Here is an 18,213-nt window from a genome sequence, read left to right as displayed (position 1 = left end):
GTAAATGTGATTCAGAACAATTAGAAATGTATATGGAGAATGAAAATATTCACAATTTCATTAGCTAGAGAAAAATACCAGGGCTATCCTTCAATAATGTCTTGGCATTAGGAAGAAGCTAGTTCGAAAGATACCATTCATAATGGTCTGTTACAGGTATTCTAGAACCTACCTGTGAAACATCTAGTGTTGGCCACTGTCAAAGATGGGATTCTGGTTTGAGGCAGTATGTTTTCCTATGTTTCTTTGAATAATCCTATTGACGTCCTTCTAGGATCATCTTTCAATGTCCTTATTCTAATGCCAAAATGATACTGAGAGGCACCCTTCACTATGTCAGTCAATCCTCACATTAACATATTAAACACTAGGGCTGCGTCTAGGCTGGCATTATTTCACGCAAATACTTTTAACAGAAAGGTTTTGCGCAAAAGCATCCGTGCCAGTGTAGACGCTCTCTAGTGCAAGAAAGCTCCGATGGCCATTTTAGCCATCAGGCTCTCTTGCACAAGAAATTAACTTGCCTGTCTACACTGGCCCTTTTGCGCAAGAATACTTGTGCAAGAGGGCTTATCCCTGAGCGGGAGCGTCAAAGTATTTGCGCAAGAACCACTGATTTTGTACAGTACAAAGTCAGTGTTCTTGCACAAATACTCGTGGCCAGTGTAGACAGGCGGCAAGATTTTGTGCAAAAGTGGTAGCTTTTGCACAAAATCTTGCCAGTCTAGATGCACCCTAGCACTGTGTGTGAGAGAGAACATTTTTGCAATGGTGAGTGGTCCATTTCAAAGGCATTAAAAGACCTCCATCAGCACAGTCAATAGGCAGATAGCAGGCCAAATCCAGACCGCTATATGCTTTTTCACAGATGTTGAAATCTTTTCATTTACTTATGATTTTTATTATTTTCTTTGGAGTCTGGACCTGGACTATACATTGACCAAGAATTAGAACCCTGACAAAAAATAAATGACTGCCACTGATCTGCACAGTGTATAACCAAGGCCCTATCTGTATTGTGGCTTGGCAGTCCAAAGGAGCAGTGTGTGTGTTGCAATTGGTCTGGATGTGTGTCAATCCATTGAGAAGGCAGGGACTAAATAGTTTTGTATTTATTCATTCACTGGTGAGAGTCGGGATTTGGAGGAATAATGTTTTCTTGCTGTTGCTGTTTTGAGTGCTGCACAAACATGCATAGGCTCTGAAGAAATAGGGGCTGGGAAGATTTGGCCGTGTTTGCCTCCCCTTGCAGATGCACAAGCTAATCCACTGTGGCACTTGATTCCTGAGTCACATGCTACCTTTCAGGAACAAGGACTTCTCCTCCAGTTCAGCTGCTGAATTACATAATTCAAAAATACACCATAAAGAGGGTCAGTTCCTGGTGATATTTTTAAATTACCATGAGAATTCAAACTGTATGGACTTTGTTTCCATCCCTTTTGGTACAAAATGCCCACCCATTTGCATGTGGAGGGGGAGAAAAGCCATGTATGTTGTCTGATGGAATTGAGCCCCGTGTGGTGCTTGTAATGAACACGCCATGCTAATCAGGATGCCAGCCAGCCACATGCTGCCAGGATTCCAAATTAAACCCTATTGCCTAACAGATTTTTCCTAGCTTGCTTGGCTTTGCTGAAAGGCATGAGGTTTAATTTTTTGTTTTGTTTTTTCCTCTCTGTGAGACTAAGCCAGGAAGTTGCAAATGAGGAACTATTTGCCATAACAGGATTTCTCTGTGTAGCCAGCTGCAGAACACTCTACCTGTAGAGGACATTGCTTAAACCTGTCCCAGTTAATCACCCCTCACTCTCCTCTCCTCTCCTCTCCTCTCCTCACCCAGGAAGAACAGTCCTAGCCGATTACCCAGTCAGTACACATGCTAACACTTCACCCTCATGAATCTTTCACGGCACTCTGAAGATTGTTCAAGCATACGCCACAGGGCCACTGCAGGGCTGCCTGGATCAGCTAGAGCTGGATAAAATAGAAGGCAGCAGTGGCTCAGCACAGTGTCTGCGAGGTCCAAGTCAGTGAACATAAGAACATAAGAACGGCCGTAATGGGTCAGACCAAAGGTCCATCTAGCCCAGTATCCTGTCTGCCGACAGTGGCCAGCACCAGGTGCCCCAGAGAGGGTGGACCGAAGATAATGATCAAGTGATTTGTCTCCTGCCATCCCTCTCCAGCCTCTGACAAACAGAGGCCAAGGATACCATTTTATCCCCTGGCTAAAAGGTCCATAAAAGGCTATTAGCCAGGGGATAAAATGGTGTCCTTAGCCTCTGTTTGTCAGAGGCTGGAGAGGGATGGCAGGAGACAAATCACTTGATCATTGTCTTCAGTCCACCCCCTCTGGGGCACCTGGTGCTGGCCACTGTCGGCAGACAGGATACTGGGCTAGATGGACCTTTGGTCTGACCCATTACGGCCGTTCTTATGTTCTTATGTTCACTGACTTGGACCTCGCAGACACTGTGCTGAGCCACTGCTGCCTTCTATTTTATCCAGCTCTAGCTGATCCAGGCAGCCCTGCAGTGGCCCTGTGGCGTATGCTTGAACAATCTTCAGAGTGCCGTGAAAGATTCATGAGGGTGAAGTGTTAGCATGTGTACTGACTGGGTAATCGGCTAGGACTGTTCTTCCTGGGTGAGGAGAGGAGAGAAGAGAAGAGGAGAGGAGGGGACACATTAGGAAGTCTTGGCACAGACAGTTCTCAATATAGCAGATATCGCTGTAGAATCTGTTACATGTCAAGATGACTGCAGCAGCGTCTGTAGAGGAATGCTGAGGGAGAATATTTCTTTTTATACTTACGCTGGGGTAGATGGTAGTACTAGCTCAATAAAGAATAAAAAGAAGACTGTTATTAATTGGGCTGGTACAGTGCAAGTGACTACAGCTCATAGACTCATAGACTCATAGACTTTAAGGTCAGAAGGGACCATTATGATCATCTAGTCTGACCCCCTGCACAGTGCAGGCCACAGAATCTCGCCCACCCCTCTTAGAATAATCCTCTCACCTATGTCTCAGATATTGAAGCCTTCAAATACTTTGAAGGCCCCAACATGCAGAGAGTCCTTCAGCTGTGATCTGTGCCCAATGCTACAGAGGAAGGCGAAAAACCTCCAGGGCCTCTGCCAATCTACCCTGGAGGAAAATTCCTTCCTGACCCCAAATATGGCGATCAGCTAAACCCTGAGCATGGGGGCAAGACTCACCAGCCAGACACCCAGAAAGTTCCCTATAGCAACTCCTATCATCCCTCCATTGACCTATTTCCAACTGGTAATGAATGGTCAATTAGTTACCAAGATCATGTTATTTCATCCAACCATCCCCTTATCATAGAATCAGAACTGGAAGAGACCTCAGAAGGTCGTCAAGTCCAGCCCTCCGCTCTAGGCAGGACCAATCCCATCTAAATCAACCCGGCCAGGGCTTTGTCAAGCCGAGACTTAAACACCTCTAGGGATGGAGACTCCACTACTTCCCTAGGTAACCCATTCCAATGCTTCACTACCCTCCTAGTAAAATAGTTTTTCCTAATATCCAATCTGGACCTCTCCCACCACAACTTGAGACCATTGCTCCTTGTTCTGCCATCTGTCACTACTGAGAACAGCCTCTCTCCATCCTCTTTGGAACCTCCCTTCAGGAAGTTGAAGGCTACTATCAAGTCCCCCCTCACTCTTCGCTTCTGCAGACTAAACAGACCCAAGTCCCTCAGCCTCTCCTCGTAGGTCATATGCTCCAGCCCCCTAATCATTTTGGTTGCCCTCCGCTGGACCCTCTCCAATGCGTCCGCATCCTTTTTGTAGTGGGGGGCCCAGAACTGGACACAGTACTCCAGATGTGGCCTCACCAAAGCCGAATAAAGGGGAATAATGACATCTCTGGATCTGCTGGCAATGCTCCTCTTAATGCAGCCTAATATGCCATTAGCCTTCTTGGCTACAAGGGCACACTGTTGACTCATATCGAGCTTCTCATCCACTGTAACCCCCAGGTCCTTTTCTGCAGAACTACTACTTAACTGGTTGGTCCCCAGCCTGTAACTATGCTTGGGATTCTTCCGTCCCAAGTGCAGGACTCTACACTTGTCTTTGTTGAATCTCATGAGATTTCTAGTGGCCCAATCCTCCAATTTGTCTAAGTCACTCTGGACCCTATCTCTGCCCTTACGCGTATCTACCTCTCCCCCTAGCTTAGTGTCATCTGCAAACTTGCTGAGGGTGCAATCTATCCCCTCATCCAGGTCATTATCCAGCTATCTGATCTCCTTTTTGTCTGTGTCATGCACTCTTCTTTTGTGTCATTCTCTAGATACAATTGGAAGTTTTGTGATTTATAGAATCATAGAATCATAGGTAATGACCTCAGAAGGTCATCAAGTCCAGCCCCCTGCCCAAGGCAGGACCAATCCCAACTAAATCAACCCAGCCAGGCCTTTGTCAAGCCAAGACTTAAACATCCAGAGGGATGGAGATTCCACCACCTCCCTAGGTAACCCATTCCAGTGCTTCACCACCCTCCTAGTGAAATAGTTTTTCCTAATATACAACCAAGACCTCCCCCACTGTAACTAGAGACCATTGCTCCTTGTTCTGCCATCTGTCACTACTGTGAACAGCCTCTCTCCATCCTCTTTGGACCCTCCTTTCAGGAAGTTGAAGGCTGCTATCAAATCCCCCCTCACTCTTCTCTTCTGTGGACTAAACAAACCCAACTCCCTCAGCCTCTCCTCATAGGTCATGCGCTCCAGCCCCCTAATCATTTTGGTCACCCTCCGCTGGACCCTCTCCAATGTGTCCACATCCTTTCTATAGTGGGGGGCCCAGAACTGGACACAGTACTCCAGATGTGGCCTCACCAGAGCCGAATAAAGGGGCATAATCACTTCTCTGGATCTGCTGCCAATGCTCCACCTAATGCAACCTAATATGCCATTAGCCTTCTTGGCTACAAGGGCACACTGTTGACTCATATCCAGCTTCTCATCCACCGTAATCCCCAGGTCCTTTTCTGCAAAACTGCTACTTAGCCTGTAACAATGCTTGTGATTTCTTCTGCCCCAAGTGCATAAATCTACACTTGTCCTTTTTGAACCCTATCAGATTTCTTTCCTCCTCTAATCAGTCCAGGTCACTCTGGACCCTATCCCTGCCCCCCAGCATATCTACCTCTCCCCCTATCTTAGGGTACATCTACACTACATGCCTCTGTCGGCAGAGGCATGTAGATTTGTTTGTTCAGCAAAGGTAAATGAAGCCGCGATTTAAATGATCGCGGCTTCATTTACATTTACATGGCTGCTGCGCTGAGCTGACAAACAGCTGATCAGCTGTTTGTCGGCTCGCCGCTAGTCTGGACGTTCCCCCTGTCGACATCAAAGCCCTTTGTCAGCAGCCCCGGTAAACCTCATTCTACGAGGAATAACGGTACATCTACGAGGAATAACGGCAGCCATGTAAATGTAAATGAAGCCGCGATCATTTAAATCGCGGCTTCATTTACCTTTGCCTACAACCCTAATCTACATGCCTCTGCCTACAGAGGCATGTAGTCTAGATACAGCCTTAGTGTCATCTGCAAACTTGCTGAGGGTGCAATCCATCCCCTCAGCCAGGTCATTAATAAAGAAGTTGAGCAAAACCAGTCCCAGAACCGAACCTTGGGGCATTCCACTAGAAACCGACCGCCAACCTGACATCGAGCCATTCGTCACTATCCATTGAGCCCAACAGTCTAGCCAGCTTTCTATCCATCTTACAGTCCATTTATCCAATCCATATTCCCTTAACTTGCTGGCAAGAATATTGAGGGAGACAGTATCAAAAGCTTTGCTAAAGTCAAGGTATATCACATCCACTGACTTTCCCATGTCCACAGAGCCAGTTACCTCATCATAGAAGCTAATCAGATTGGTCAGGCATGACTTGCCCTTTGTGAATCCATGCTGACTCTTCCTGTTCACTTTCTCCTCTTCCAAGTGCTTCAAAATGGATTCCTTAAGGATCCCCTCCATGATTTTTCCAGGGATTGAGGTAAGGCTGACTGGTTTGTAGTTCCCTGGATTGTCCTTCTTCCCTTTTTTAAAGATGAGCACTACATTTGCCTTTTTCCAGTCATCTGGGATCTCCCCTGATCTCCATGAGTTTTCAAAGATAATGGCCAAAGGCTCCACAATGACATTTGCCAACTCCCTCAGTACCCTCAGATGCATTAAATCAGGGCTCATGGATTTGTGTATGTTTAGCTTTTCTAAATAGTTCCTAACCTGTTCTTTTCCCACCATGGGCTGTCCACCTCCTTCCCATACTGCGTTGCTTAATGCTTTTGTCTGGGAGCTGACCTTGTCCGTGAAGACAGAGGCAAAGAAAGCATTGAGCACTTCAGCTTTTCCCACATCATCTGTCACTAGGTTACCTCCCTCATCCAGTAAGGGCCTCACATCCTCTCTGATGACTCTCTTATTGCTAACGTGCCTGTAGAAACCTTTCTTGTTATCCTTTACATCCCTTGCTAGCTGCAATTCCAATTGCACTTTCACCTTCCTGATAACTCCTATGCATTCTTGAGCAATATATTTATACTCTTCCCTAGTCTTATGTCCAAGTTTCCACTTCTTGTAAGCTTCATTTTGTGTTTAAGCTCACCAAGGATGTCCCTGGTAAGCCAATATGGTCACCTACCATATTTACTTTTCTTGCTGTGCATCGGGATTTCTCCTTTGGTAAATAGATTACCAAAGATTGTAGCAAACCCGGGACCCAGATTCCAACACCCCCACCTGCATTCTTTGGGAAGGATCAGAATACTGATCAGAATACATTGCTGTGAACCCCTTTCTTTAATATTTGGTGTGAATTTGCATGTCTTCTTCCAATCCCATTTTCAGAAGAGTTTTTTCGGGAAAAAAAAGCAGTCTAGACGCGGTTCTTTAAAAAAAAAGCCTTTTTTCGAAAGAACCCTGTATACCTAATTTTTTTAGGAAGAAGGATTCTTTTGAAAAAGGTGGGGGGAGGTTCGAAAGTACCGCATATAGACTGTTCTTTTTTTTTCAAAAAAACTCTTCAAAAAATGGGATTGGAAGAAGATATGCTAATTAGCACCAAATTTGCATATCTTTTTTTGAAATCCGTGAGCAGTCTAGACATGCCCTTGGCTTGAAACCAAATGTTAGATCTGAATATCCTTGGTGGACCATGGAATGAGGAAATCTAGATGCTGGTATCAGGCCCCTTTCTGCGCTACCAGCTAAGGGCCCAATTCTGCAAGAGACATGCCCCGGGCAGAGTGCCTCTGAAATCAACAAGATTTTGAACAAATGCAATGATCCATACCACATACTGCATCCCTTTTCAAAAATGGCACCTAATGCAGTCAAACTACAGAACTTCTGAGCTAAAATGGAATTTGTAGGCTAAAGGCATTCAAGGTGTATCCTGTGGTGGAGGGAGAGCGAGAGGGCTTAGATACCATACACTGACCCTTTTGAAGTCACTGACAAAACTCTTATTATGTATCAGTTCTAATACCATGCCAATCAGGCTATGTCTAAACTGCAAGCTTCTTTCAGAAAAAGCTTTTCCTAATAAGACCTTCCAGAAAAACCTTTTTTGAAAGAGAGCATCCACATTGATTGGATGCTATCTCGCATTTCAGTTGTGATTACTGTGGACAGAATGGCCACCGGGGCACCTGTGCTTTTTCTTGGAGGCTTCTTCTTTCGAAAAAGCACTCTCTTCTGCGTCCACACACGCCTTTTTCTGAAAAAACTTTTTTTGGAAACATAGTTCTTCCTCATAGAAAGATGTTTACCACTGTCAGAAAAACCCCACCCATTCTTTCGACTTTCTGTCGAAAGAACGCAATAGCAGTGTGGACGTCAGTGTAGTTTTTCCGGAAAATCTCTGCAGTGTAGACACACCCTCACTATAGTATCTGAGCTCTTTCCTATAATGCATAGTGATTAACTCTCATATCTTTTTTCTCCATTCCCCCTCCAGAGGGAGAAATATGCATTGGTGGGGGTAGTATACATTTTGCTATGTTAGAGACAGCAAGGTCAAACAAATGTGCATTGCATTTGAGTGGAAGGAGTTAAGGTTCGCAGTGATGCTTAATTCTAGTGGGAGTTCATTCTACTGGTGCAGACTGCCTGCCATGAAAGTTTTGTCTCTGAAACAGAGTGTTACCTTTACTGTTGAGAGGTCCATTGTGCCACAGGAATGTACTACAGTTTTTCTCCTGGAGCTTTCAGCAAACTTTTAGATATCCCATGCACCTCAAATATAAGAGCAGAGACCTTAAGATATTTAAGAGTAGGTTAGATAAATGTCTATCAGGGATGGTCTAGACAGTATTTGGTCCTGCCATGAGGGCAGGAGACTGGACTCGATGACCTCTCGAGGTCCCTTCCAGTCCTAGTATTTTATGATTCTATGACTCTATGATTAACTTTGTTTGAAATTCTACAGGAAGTCAGCATAGCGAGCCAAGGACGTTGACTTTCCTAGTACTGTGTCTGCACTACCCTGAAGTTGACCATGTAAGGTTGAATTTATTGTTATTCCTTTGGAAAATCAGGTGTATTGAAATCAACTTTAATAGCCCTTAAAATCAATGGAACAAGCTTAGTGGTCTGAACTCATTGTTTAGAAAATCAACTTAACGCTGTTAAGTTTGACCTAAACTCCTAGGCTGCGTCTAGACTGGCATGATTTTGCGCAAATACTTTTAATGGATTTGCTTTTGCGCAAAAGCATCCATGCCAGTGTAGACACTCTCTTGAGCAAGAAATTAACGTGGCTGTCTACACTGGCCTTATCCCTGAGAGGAAGCGTCAGAGTATTTGCAAAAGAACCACTGATTTTGTACATTACAAAGTCAGTGTTCTTGTGCAAATACCCGTGGCCAGTGTAGACAGGTGGCAAGATTTTGCCAGTCTAAACGCAGCCCTAGTGTAAACCAGACCTAAATCAAATGGTACAAATATCTAAATGGCTGAAAGTAGTTCAGAAGACAAAGTTCAGTGTTCTGCGATATCCAGCAAACAATTCACTGCAATATACTTACAGAAGAATGGTGGCTGAGTTGCAGGAGAAGGAGTAGGGTTCTGTAGATCATATTTCTCCATCATTGATCTAAAGGCCATTTAGAGAGGGAGCATTCAGGACCAGATTGCGACTTGCCCTCAGGGAGGCTGTATTGACTGAAGCCTTTGCACTCATCTGAGCATATGCAGCATGAGGCTAAAGATGCTAGTGGAACGAGTCATAACATAACAAGAGCAGTGCTGGGTCAGATCAAAGGTGCATCCAGCCCAGAATCCTGTCTGCTGACAGTGGCCAATGTCAGATGCCCATAGGGAGTGAACAGAGCAGGGAATCATCAAGAGATCCCTCTCCTGTCACCCATTCCCAGTCTCTGACAGAGGCTAGGGCCACCATCCCTACCCCTCCTGGCGAATAGCCATTGATGGACCTAATGTCCATGAATGTATCTAGTACTTTCTAGTCACTGAAAGACACAAGGCCTAACCTCACCCCTCCATAGCAACTAGAAGATCCAGATGGTCTCCTGCAGGCTTTAGACTCAGAGCTCCCTGGAGTAACATGTCCCACTGAGCCACCTCACTGCTCCCTAGTGCAGATGTGACTTAAATGCACAATAGGACCATTGACCTTTGAGTTAAATACAGGCCCCAGGCATGGGCATTCCTTTTCCATGTAACTGAGCAATATTTCCCTAGTAGAGATCACAAATAACCCTCAGATTTAGGAGAAGGAGATACCTATTGTGCTAGAACAAGGGATAGAAAAATTATGCTTTGTGCAGACAGTCTCTCTTAATCTCTCCCATGCTTGTTGATTGTTCTAACACACACAGGGGTTCTCTACCTCTTTTTGAATCATGCCCCCCCTTAGCATTTTTTAATCTAGTGCAGTGGTCCCCTACCTTTTGGGGCTGCCGGGCGTCCGGGGGCGGGGACACTCATGTGCCGGGCACACAGGGGCGGGGCAGGGCCGCCCGGGGGCGGAGCCGCACACACGGCCGGGGGCGTGGCCACTCATATGCTGTATGCCCAGTGTGGGCGCCACCCATGCGCCGCACTCCCAGGGTCAGCGCTGCTCCTGTGCCGCATGCCCAGGGGTGGGGCTGCCCATATGCCACGCACCTGGGGCTGGCGCCGCTCCTGTGCCATGTGCTCAGGGGTGAGGACTCCCATACTCTGCATGCCCGGGGCCAGCACAGCCCTTGCGCCGTGCACCCGGGGGCGGGGCCGCTCATACACTGCACGCCCAGGGGTCGGCACTGCCCATGTGCCACGTGCCTGGGGGCGGGGTCGGCTCTGATCACTTGGCGGGTGCACAGAAATGGCCCAGTGGGCGCCATGGCACCCATGGGCACCACGTTGGGGACCACTGATCTCGTGCCTTCACCTCTCCCTACTCCCCCTCAGAAGTAAAAAGGATATTACTGTCTGGCACACCAAGTTTCAGGAAAACCACTCCAGCTGGGCCCAGCCCTCCTTCATAATGGGCAGATCTGAAGAGGTTTCCTCAAGGCAGATTAGAGGTCAAGTTGCAGGTTAGGGGCCATCAAGACAGATTTGGGGGGCAGGGGGAGTGCGCAGGAGCTGAACTTTTGTTTTGTAACTGACTAAATGTCAAGTTATCAGCAGGGCCCTTTATCCCACCCTCCATTTCTACAGTTCTCAGGGCAGGGTGGAGAGATCCAAGCCTTTGTGCCCTAGAAGCTACCACAGCTCAGAGATCCTTGAAGGCTCTGTGGGGAGCTGCCCTGTGGGAGGCACAAGCCTCAGGTCCTGCCCCATCCCCACTCCACTGACTAAGGACATACCAAAGCCAACCCCTGGTACATCCAGCTAGCAGAGGTGCTGGGGTTCATGCAATTTTTTTACTTTCAGAACTGTTGCAGCAAACCCAAAGATGCCAGTGCTATGAACTGCCAGGCCTAGAGGTTCTAGGGCTCAGCTCTGGTGAGCCCTGGCATGAATTAAGAGATGCAGAGCAGGCAAAATCCTTGAGGTCTCAGGGCCACTGTGCTCAATGGCTCAGGTTTGGCCTGAGCCAAGCGGCTGAGGTGTGAGGCCAGCACTAACAGGGTCAAATGCAGAGCATGGCACTCTGGGTGGAGCTGGGGCAGTGAGTGGAGTGAGCCTCCCCCAGACCCTAACCCTGTCCTCCTCCTGTCTGCTTTCACCACTGACACCACTGCCTCATGGCTAAGGAGCTACTGTACCAAATTTGAGTGAGTGGCATGTATTTCTGTATTAGAAATATATGTCCCCCCTGTGGAAAATCTGATGGATGCACCAGCCCCTAGAGCTTGTGGGATCACAGTTAACTGGTTAAATGTAACATTTAACTGGTTTACTTTTTAAATGGGATTTTGCATCCCTAGTACCTCTGCCATGCCATACCTTTGTCTAGGTTCAGCCAATCACCTCTGTGATTCTACCTAATCTGCATGAAACTATTTCATTGGTTACATGAGGAAGACTGCACAAACAGTGGATTACTTGGCCCACTTGTCACAGATTTTCAAAGCTATTCACACAACCTGCACATACAACTCCAACACAATTAGCTCCTTATATCAGTCCATACTCCTCTTCGCCATCATCACAAATCAGCACAATTCTCCCAGTACAACATACACAGTCTCCCATCCTCACTCATATTTACCCTAAAAAAATAAACTTGAGTGGGAAAGCCATGAATTTTATTTTATACACAAACACACACACACCTACCTCTGCTGAAGAATGCTTTAAAATATTTTATTTCTTCCATAATACCTTAAAATGCATATGTAAAAGGGCCCAAAAGCCTCAGCGCAAGGCAAGAAGGGGCCAATAAGTTACTGACGGCCAAACAAGCCAAAACTGAGCAGGAGGCAGGCTTCCAGGGAGGGGCTTAAAAAAGAAGAGCCTTACTCAGTTGTGGGGGAGGAGGCATAGGGAGAAGATGTGGAGCTCTTACTGTGGTACTGGGAAAGACTGGTGCCTAGAAGACCAAACGAAAGGGAAGACTTTATGTTGCTTCATACTGGTTGGAACTTTTGGAATATCTGAAGGGGTAGATCTGTAAGTGGCCTAGGCAGAGAACTAAATCTCTGCAATCCAGAAGGCATTAGAGCAGCAGAAGAGTAATTGGGAAATTGCAGCTTTGTTGCTGCTTCATTACTAAGGATACACCTACACTGCAGGCTTCTTTCAGAATAAACTTTTCCAAAAGAGATCTTCTGGAAACAAAAAGCATAATGAAATAGTAATGTGCTATTTCAAAAGATAGCACCTACACTGATTGAACACTATCTCACATTTAAGGCCACCTGGAACCAGTTCGGACAAGGCGTTAGGTCAGCAGTTGCTTCCAGGTGCCATTACCTACGGCTAGCTGAGACGTGTGCTTAAAGGGACCCCCCGGACAGCCGTTTCTCAGCTTCTTCTGCGTGCTTGCCTACCTCTCCGAGGGACAGCAAAGCATTTCCTCTGTGTGCTCTGGTTGCCCTGCCTTTGGACACCACAGCACACTCCTTACCATGGAGCTGGAACTGCCTCTGGGCCCCACACTGCCATGCTGCAGTTTCTGCTGTAGTTTCTGTAGGCTGCTTTCATGGCTCTGCATGAGCTTGACTCGAAGCTCATCACTGAGAACCTCTGCCTGTGTACGGGAGCAATGCCCTTGTAACCACACCCCATGATGGAGAGATGGTTCTGGAGGGGGGCCTAGAGTGAGGTCAGGCATAGGAGGGGGAGAGGAGGTAGGCATGGAAGGGGGGAGCAGGGGCTGGCATGGGAGGGGGAGCAGGGGCTGGAGCATGGACTGGCTCTGGTGTTGGGTAGGTCATCGACCGGACGGTCGCACACATGTTGCAGCCCTGCTGCAGCAGCTCGGTCCACATCTGGGCCTGCCACTGTACATCTGGGTCAGCATCTTCTGCATGTCCTGGAGGACAAACACATGCTCCCTCATAAGGTCCTTCTGGACTATCAGATGCCTGCAGATTTTTGGGGTCGGGCAGCTGGCTCAGCTGCAGTCAATTGCCCCTCAGTCACAGCTGATCCAGCTGGGAAGAATAAAGAGAGGTGGTCAGACATCCCTGGAGACACTGTCCCTGAGGGCTGGCCCTCATCTGTGAGCTAAGAGCAACAGTTCTCGGGTCAGAGGAAGATGATGTCCTGGGACCAAGGCCATGTGTAGCCTGAACAGTGGGCCCTGCCTCACAGGGGCCCAGAGGTCCCCAGGGGACCATGATTTCCCCCTCACCCCCATCCCACAGACAAGCAGGCAAGGGAAATGTCCAGCCACACTGGAATCCAATGGGTGGGAGAGGGGCTTCAGGCTGTCTGGGCCTCCATCAGTTCTGCACACACACATGCGCCTGGCAGGGCTGTCCTTGGGAGTAAGTGGTGGCTCGAGCGTGCAGGCATGCCCATGTGCCATGGGCAGCACTCCAGAGTCTGTGAGTGTGTGTGCATGTGCACTTGTCCCTAACCTCCTTTCAACAGTGGCTGGTGGTGGGAGGGCATCCCCCTATTCCACCCACAGGTCCGAAGTGTGGGAGGTCTCCCCAGAGCTTGTGAACAGGATCCCAGAGGTGCTCTGGTGCTGCCTCCTGGGGCTTCATGGTGCAGACTGGTGCTGCATGTGCTTTCACATACACGGACTGCAGCACAATGGCCAGGCCAAGAAGGCCAAGCAACGATCACACCACAGCCTCTCAATTCCCACCACCTCCACCCTGTGTGTGTGAAAACTAAGAGCACTCACCTGATGATCCCTCCCCAGCCTCAGAGGATGCCTGGGAGACATCCAGGCTATGGGGTATTGGCTCCAGGGTGATGGTGGTCACTGTGCTCACTGTTTCCTCCTCTTCCTCCTGTTTCTCCTCCTTCTCCTTCTGGGTTGGGGCTCCTGGGCAGGCAACAATGGGCATTTCCAGCCGTATGTCCACCACCAGGGGAATAGGGAACTCCCTATTCCATACCACCCCCCTGGATGTGGTACAGGTCCTCATAGTAGGGGTAAGAGTGGGCTCCTGCCTCAGAGAATGAGCTGTGCTCCCTTGCCCTGGCGTAGGTCTGCCAGAGCTCTTTATCCTTGCTCCAGACCTGTTCCAGAGTCCTGTTGTGGCCCTTCATGACCAGATTGTCAGCCATCCGGCCATAGATGTCAGCATTCCTGTGTCTGGAGTGGAGATCCTGGGCGTTTTCCTCATCGCCCCACACCTCGAGGAGGGTCAGGAACTCCACCCCAGACTAGGACAGTGCTCACCTCTTTTGGCCCCTGGCAGACTCCTGGGAGCCCTGTGCATGCTCCCTGGGATGGGCAGTGAGCTCTTGGGGGGCTTGTGGCTGGGACATAGTGCCCAGATGTGTGCCACTGGCAGCTGTGCAGTGTCTGGAAGCTTCCAAGGCCTGCTCTGTCCCCTGCCCTAAGCTCTGTCCCCTGTGTCTTCAGCTTTAAGAGCTGTCAGGGAACAGGAACTATAGAGTTGTGATGAGTGTGGATGGAGTGGCAGGACACCTATGTTATTTCCTGGAGGCTTCTTTTTTTGAAAAAACTCCCTATTCCGTGTACACACACACTTTTTTTCTGAATAAGCTTTTTCGGAAAAATGCTTATTCCTCATGGAAGGAGGTTTACCACCATTGGACAAAGCCCTCCATTATTTTGACTTTCTGATGAAATAGTGCAATTGTAGTGTGGACACTAGTATTGCTTTTCTGGAATAGCAGACCTTATTCTGGAAAAATGGTGCATTGTAGAAGTACCCAAAATGCTGAAAGGGGGTGCTCTGGTAAGGATGTACTATAATTCCATGGCATAATCCTAATAGCAATACATAAGTATTGGTGTCGTTATTGGGAACAGATTTATAAAGAGATTTAGATGCCTAAAGATGCAGACAGGTATGCAGTGAGATTTACAAAAGCACTTAATCAGGTTAGGCATCTAACTCCCATTGAAATCAATAGGAATTAGGCAGCTAACTCCTTTAGGTGTTTTTGTAAATTTCACTAGGCACCTATCTGTATCTTTAAGCACCTTCAGACTTTGATCTATATTTGTAATTTTTTCATGTAGCTATAGTAGTATTAGTTTGACAGTAATAGGTCTTCTGTTGTCTGAATTTCTGCAGTAAATTTATCTGTGGCTTTTCTTATTTGCATGTGGGGATTTAACAGGAGAAATTATCCCACTGGGAGGTGCTGTTTAATTTTGGAGGAACCACTTTCTTAAGCAAAATGCAGGACAATGTAGCACTTTAAAGACTAACAAGATGGTTTATTAGATGATGAGCTTTTGTGGGCCAGACCCACTTCCTCAGATCAAATAGTGGAAGAAAATAGTCACAACCATATATACCAAAGGATACAATTTAAAAAAAATGAACACATATGAAAAGTACAAATCACATTTCAGAACAGAAGGGAGATGGGGAGGGGGAGGAAGGTAAGTGTCTGAGAGTTAATGATATTAGAGGTGGGGAAAGGTAGATGTCTGTGAGCTAATGGTATTAGAGGTGATAACTGGGGAAGCTATCTTTGTAATGGGTAAGGTAGTTGGAGTCTTTGTTCAATCCCCCGCGGAGAGTGTTGAATTTTAGCATGAATGACAGTTCAGAGGATTCCCTGTCAAGTGCAGATGTAAAAGGTCTTTGTAGCAGAATACAGGTAGTTAAGTCATTGAGGGTATGTCTACACTACCCCGCTAGTGCGAACTAGCGGGGTAATGTAGGCATACCGCACTTGCAAATGAAGCCCGGGATTTGAATTTCCCGGGCTTCATTTGCATAAGCGGGGAGCCACCATTTTTAAAACCCCACTGGTTCGAACCCCGTGCAGCGCGGCTACACGGGGCATGAACTAGGTAGCTCGAACTAGGCTTCCTAGTTCAAACTACCGTTACTCCTCATTTCACGAGGAGTAACGGTAGTTCGAATTAGGAAGCCTAGTTCGAACTACCTAGTTTGTGCCCCGTGTAGCCGTGCTGCACGGGGTTCGAACGAGCGGGGTTTTAAAAATGGTGGCTCCCCGCTTATGCAAATGAAGCCCGGGAAATTCAAATCCCGGGCTTCATTTGCAAGTGCGGTATGCCTACATTACCCTCCTACTTCGAACTAGGAGGGTAGTGTAGACATACCCTGAGACAGTGTCCTTTCTGGTTGAAATGGCAAGAAATTGTTTTTTCTTTGTGATCCTGTCTGATATCTGTTTTGTGGGCATTAATCCTTTGGCGAAGTGTCTGAGATGTTTGTCCAATGTACATAGCAGACGGACACTTTCGGCACATGATAGCATAAATTATATTTCTGGATGCGCAGGAATATGTGTTCTTGATCTTATAACTCACTTGGTTAGGTCCAATAATGGTATCAGCAGAATGAATATGTGGACAAAGCTGGCAACAGGGTTTGTTGCAAGGGAAGGTACCAGGGTTGGTATTAGTGTGGTATGTCCTGTGGTTGTTGGTAAGAATCATCTTGAGGTTAGGTGGTTGTCTATAGGAGACTATGGGTCTGTCTCCCAGAGCCTCTTGGAGTATGGTATCTTGTTCCAGTATAGGCTGTAGTTTATTGATAATGTGTTGGACAGGTTTAAGTTGGGGGTTGTTGGTGATTACAAGTGGTGTTCTATTGTTGGTTTTCTTGGGTCTGTCTTCAAGTAGATGGTTTCTAGGTATTCGTCTGGCTCTTTCAATTTGCTTTTTTATTTCTCCGGGTGGGTAGTTGAGATTTATAAATGCTTGGTAGAGATCCTGAAGCTTCTGGTCTCTGTCAGTGGGATTAGAGCAGATGCGGTTGTATCGAAGGGCTTGGCTATAGACGATGGATCGTATGGTGTGTTCTGGTTGGGAGCTGGAAGCATGTAGGTAACTGTATGAGTCGGTGGGTTTTCTGTAGAGAGTGGTGTCTAATTTTCCATTGTTGATTTGTACTGTGGTGTCCAGGAAGTGGACCTCTCGTGTAGAATGGTCCAGGCTGAGGTTGATGGTGGGGTGTAGGTTGTTGAAATCTCTGTGGAATATCTCCAGTGTTTCTTGGCCATGCGTCCAGATCATAAAGATGTCATCGATGTAGCGTAAGTAGAGAAGGGGTAAAAGGGGATGGGAGTTGAGGAAACGTTGTTCTAGGTCAGCCATAAAGATGTTAGCATACTGTGGGGCCATGCGTGTACCCATGGCTGTGCCGCTGATCTGTAGGTATAAGTTGTTCTCAAACTGGAAATAATTGTGGGTGAGAACAAATAGGTCTGCTATCAGGTTGGCAGTGGTGTCCTCTGGGATAGTGTTTCTAATTGTTTGTAATCTGTCTTCATGTGGGATGTTGGTGTATAGAGCTTCTACATCCATGGTGGCAAGGATGGTGTTATTGGGGAGGTTATCGATGTTTTGTAGTTTCCGTAGGAAGTCAGTAGTGTCTCGGAGATAGCTGGGGGTGTTGGTTGCGAAGGGTTTGAGAAGAGAGTCTACATAGCTGGATAGACCAGTAGTGAGTGTGCCAATACCAGAGATGATGGGATGTCCGGGATGTCCAGGTTTATGGATCTTGGGAAGCAGATAGAACAATCCTGGTCGGGGGTCAGAAGGTGTTTCTGTGTGGATTTGTTCCCGAGTAGCTGTGGGGAGGCTTTTAAGGAGACAGTGTAGTTTCTTTTGGTATTCCGAGGTGGGATCAGAGGAGAGAAGTTTGTAAAATGTGGTATTCGAGAGTTGTCTGGTTGCCTCCTGGTTATAGTCGGCCTTATTCATAATGACCAGAGCACCCCCTTTGTCAGCTGGTTTGATTATAATGTCCAGGTTGTTTTTGAGACTCTGGATGGCATGGTGTTCAGCGCGGCTGAGATTGTGTCGCTTGTTGTCGTTTGCGAATAATGTCAGTCTGTGCGTGGTTGCGGAAGCTTTGTATATAGAAATCTAGATTGTAATTCCGACCGTCAGGGGGAGTCCATATAGAATTATTTTTCCTTTGGTGTTGATAGGGGGGATCTGGTAGGTCAGATTGATGTTCATTGGTGGTTTGGAAGTATTTGCTTTACTTAGTGCTTCATAGAATGCATTTCCACTACTGAGATCCCTTGTTTTCTTTGAAACTTGCTCTAATGGTAACTAAATTCTATACCCACACGTCAGTCAAAGCATCCAATGTTAAGTCCTCCTGGGCAGAATC

Source organism: Pelodiscus sinensis, chromosome 20, assembly GCF_052426305.1.
Source record: "Pelodiscus sinensis isolate ZL-2025 chromosome 20, ASM5242630v1, whole genome shotgun sequence".
Taxonomy (NCBI): domain Eukaryota; kingdom Metazoa; phylum Chordata; order Testudines; family Trionychidae; genus Pelodiscus; species Pelodiscus sinensis.
The sequence above is the reverse complement of the archived record's forward strand: the minus strand, read 5'-3'. Positions refer to the sequence as shown.